Source organism: Myotis davidii, unplaced genomic scaffold, assembly GCF_000327345.1.
Source record: "Myotis davidii unplaced genomic scaffold, ASM32734v1 scaffold332, whole genome shotgun sequence".
NCBI classification, from domain to species: Eukaryota; Metazoa; Chordata; class Mammalia; order Chiroptera; family Vespertilionidae; genus Myotis; species Myotis davidii.
The window spans coordinates 1,491,400-1,496,015 of NW_006285779.1; positions in this window are offsets into that span (position 1 = coordinate 1,491,400).

Here is a 4,616-nt window from a genome sequence, read left to right on the forward strand (position 1 = left end):
ATTGGAAGCTAATGTTGAATCCCTCTCCTACCACTTTTCTGGAGAGGGGCTGAAAATACAGTCAATAATTAATCATGCCTACCTGAGGAAACCTCCATAAAATCCCAATAGTATGGGAATTGGACAGCTTCCAGGTTGGTGAACACATGCACATACTAGGAGGGTGATTCACCTCAACTCCATGGAGACAGAAGCTCCTGCCCTCAGGAACCTCCCAGGCCTCGCCCTCTATATCCCCTCATCTGGCTGTTCATCTTTATCCTTTATCATATCCTTTGATAAACTGGTAAACATGTTGAGTTTTGTGAGCTGTCCTAGCAAATAATGAAATGCAAGGGGGATACTGGTCATGGGAACTCCAATTTGTAGCCAAATTGGATAAAAGTTGTGGGTAACATGAGGGCCTACTACTTGTGATTGGTATCTAAAATAGGGGGGCAGTCTAATGGGACTGAGTCCCTAACCTGTGGGATCTGATGCTACCCTAGGTAGATAGTATCAGAATTGAGTTAAATTATAGGCCACCCAGCTGATGTCACAAAGAATTGCTTGGTGTGGGAGGGGGGGAAAAAACCCAACACATTTGGTGACCAGAAGTGTCGGAAGTAGTGTGAAAGTAAAGGAAAGACACACAGGAGAAAAAAACTGGGTATTTTCATAATACACACTAGCCAGCAATTCCACTTTTTAATATATACCCAAAAGAATTGAAACAGACTCAAACAGATATTTGTACACCAATGCTCATAGCAAAATTATTCACAGTAACCAAAATGTGGAAACAACCCAACTATCCATCAAAAGATTCATGGATAAACAAAATGTAGTATCTATATATATATAATCCTATCTAATAATAGACAAACATGGTAATTGACTATACCTTTGCTACGCCTCCCATTGGCTGATCTGCGTGATGTGCAAATTAGCCACCAACAAATATGGTGGCTAATTTGCATACTGCAGGCAGGACAGGACAGCACAGCTGCCAGCGCAAGCCATCATCCCAGGCCGCAGGCCGGCCCCAGAAGCCACCCAGAAGCCGGTGGGCCCAGAAGCCGGTGATTGGAGGGAGATGGGGGTCCCCTGCCCAGACCTGACACCTCTGCCAGAGGCGTCAGGCCTGGGCGAGGGGCTGATTGGGTGATTGGAGGGTGATGGGGGTCGACACATCTGGCCAAGGCATCAGGCCTGGGCGAGGGGCCAATCTGGCGATCAGAAGGAGATGGGGATCCCCTGCCCAGGCCTGACACTTCTGACCAAGGTATCAGGCCTGGGCAAGGGGTTGATCCGGTGATCAAAGGGTGATGGGGATCGACGCTTCTGGCCATGACATCAGGCCTGGGCGAGGGCAGAGCCGGTGATGTGGGGAAATGGGGGGTCCCCTGCCCAGGCCTGAAGCCTGAGACAGAGGCGTCAGGCCTGGGCGAGGGCAGAGCCGGTGATGTGGGGAAATGGGGAGTCCCCTGCCCAGGCCTGAAGCCTGAGACAGAGGCGTCAGGCCTGGGGCGAGGAGGTGGGGGCGGGGGGGCCCTAAGCCAGCGATTGGTGTGAACTACAGAGGAAACACCTTTTCTGACCGCTCATTGGTTAAGCTCCCTGTATGCCACTGGTAATATTCATAGTAACTTGGGTAATAAGAATCCAAAAAGGTGATCTAGGGTTTTTTACCACACTCCTGGCAAAAAAAAAAAGAGAAGGTCCTCTGCTGGAGGGCTAAGAAATGTAATATCCTGCCCTAGCCGGTTTGACTCAGTGGATAATGTCTTGGCCTACCAACCGCAGGGTCTGGGTTCAATTCTGACCAAGGGCATGTACCTAGGTTGCAGGCTTTTCCCTGGCTGGGGCCCAGGTCAGCGCTCATGCAGGAGGCAACTAATCAAAGTGTTCCACTCACTTTGATGTTTCTCTCTGTCTTTCCCTTTCTCTTCCACATTCTCTAAACATCAATGGAAACATATCCTCAGGTAAGGATAAAAAAAAAATAATAAAGAAATGTCATGTCCTATAAAGGACACATCTTGAAAATGCCTAAAGAAAGTTGCCATTTTTTCATGGTGAAGAGACTGGAGTCCGTGTTGATGAAAACACCTTGGTGGCTGCAGTGACTGGCAGTGGCTGCAGCAGCGGGGTGATGGGGCTGGTTCCTTCCCCTGACCAAAAAAAAACACACAAGATGGCCACCCCCATGTGGTCAAAGATGGCCACCACAAGATGGCTGGCAGAGGAGGGCAGTTGTGGGCGATCTGGCCTACGGGGGAGGGAGGGCAGTTGGAGGGGACCAGGCAAGCAGGGGAGGGCAGTTGGGGGCAATCAGGCTGGTAGGCAGGTGAGCGGTTGGGAGCCAACAGTCCCAGATTGTGAGAGGGATGTCCAGCAGTCGGACATCCCCCAAGGGGTCCAAGATTGGAGAGGGTGCAGGCTGGGCTGAGGGACACACACACCCAGTGCACGAATTTCATGCACCGGGCCTCTAGTATATATATAAAGGTTACTATGCTAAGTGTCTGTCCGACCGGTAGCTATGATGGTCACTGACCACTAGGGGGCAGGTGCTCAATGCAGGAGCTGCTGAGCTGCAGTGACTTGATAGTGGCGGTTCTCGGGTGATGCACCATGAAATCAGAGAGGAGGAAGCCTGATTCCTTGTGGGGCCACATGATTCCACCTTCAGCCGTGGATGGATTATGTTATTGCTGGGGCACTGTCGGCCCTGAATCTGGCTTACTGCAAACTTGTGTTTGCGTTCCACACCCTGTACAACAGCAACTTTGCAGAGTGCCCTCTAGCACTTCGGGACCCCTGAGGGGATGTCGAAGAGCCAGTTTCGGCCCAATCCCTGCAGGCCAGGCCAAGGGACCCCATCTACCAGAGGGACCCCGCTCACTCTGCAGATGCCCTTCGAGCCACAGCACCACCCCAGGTTTGGCCAGCCAGGGAGGGAACTGCGGGAGGTTGGCTCCAGGGTGTGTCTCACCCAGATGCACCCCGACGGCCACCTTCTAATTAATTTCCTTTCAATGTGCATGAATCCATGCACTGGGTCACTAGTACAAATAAAATGGAATGTTATTCAGCCTTAAAAAGGTATAAATTCTGATACATTTTACAATATGGATGAACCTTGACAACATCATAGTGAAATAAGCTAGGCACAAAAGGACAAATATTGTCTCAATCCACTTATATGAGGTACTTAGAGTAGTTAAATTCATAGAAATAGAAAGTAGAATAGTGGTTATTAGGTACTGGAGGGAGAGGAGACAAGAGAGTTTTTGCTTAATGGGTACAGAGTGTCAGTTTGGGATGATAAAAAGGTTTTGGAGTTGAATAGTGGTGTGGTGATGATTGTACAACAGTGTAAATGTACTTAATACTACAGAATTGTACTTAAAATGGTTAAAATGGTCAATTTTTTATATATTTCACCACCATTCCCCAAAAAAATCTCTAGTGAAGAATATTCTTTGGCATAACTGATGTCAATACTGAACAGCTTCTCTGAGGGAGAAACTGTTCCTCAAATCTAATCTAAACCTTTGAGCTTCATGTCTTATCTTATTGATGCTTCTGTCATTGGATCAAAGAATCATAGAAATATTCACTAAAGACCAGCTCTCTTGGAAGTAGTGCCTTTTGAGTTGCTTTGTGTACAATGGGATGGGTTTTAACAGGTTTATCTTTTCTACCCCTTACCCAATCCTCTTGTGAGAGACAGCATAATTTGTAGTCTGTGTAGCCAGGGAATGGAGTAAAAATAAGGCAGGTTTATGGAAACTTCAGCTTCAGGAAAATAAGTCAGATGGGTACATCAATCAGGAAAATAAGTCAGATGGGTAAATATATGTTGGGCTTCATGCAAAGAACACTAATTCTATTAATTCTGCTAACTGTGCTATAAACCATTAATTGTACAACCTCTGGAAAAGGTAGAGAAACCTGAATCATTTCAGGGAATGTGAAAATGTAAGTAAAGTTTTATTTATCTGAAAAGCTAAGGTTAGTGTTTTATTTTGCCCAATTTATTCATTTTATTTGTCTAAATAAGTCTTGACTCTCAATTCAACATCACTGCTACTGCCTGAACTCAGGTCTCGCTGGATGCCTGCTTGCAAGAGCCCCCTGACTGGTCTCCTGGCTTCTAGACTTGCACACCACTTTCCCTATGCCATCTCATTTCCCCGCCCATCCGTTCTCTACATGGCTGCCAAGATGATTTTTTTAAAGATCTTAAGATTGTTCAGTGACACCCAATACTTTCAGGATAAAATCCAAATTCTTTACCAAATCACTCCTACATACCTTTCCAACTTCATCTCCTGCCATTTCCCAGCCCACACCCCGCATATAAGCCTTCTCAAATTATGTACTTGGAGTTCCCATAATTCAGGTCCCTCTCCTTCTTATCATCTTGCCCTTTTCTTCTGCCTAGAAAACACATGCACAAGTGCATGTGCAGCACATACACTCCTTCTCCATCTGCCTAATTCCTACTCCCATCTTCAGACTAGGATCAAGAATTGAAATTCCCGCTCCCTCACCTAGTGGCCCTTATACTCCTTTTCTCTCTCTCTCTCCCAGGTCGTCCAGCTGGAGTTAGATGCCTGTCCTTTTTC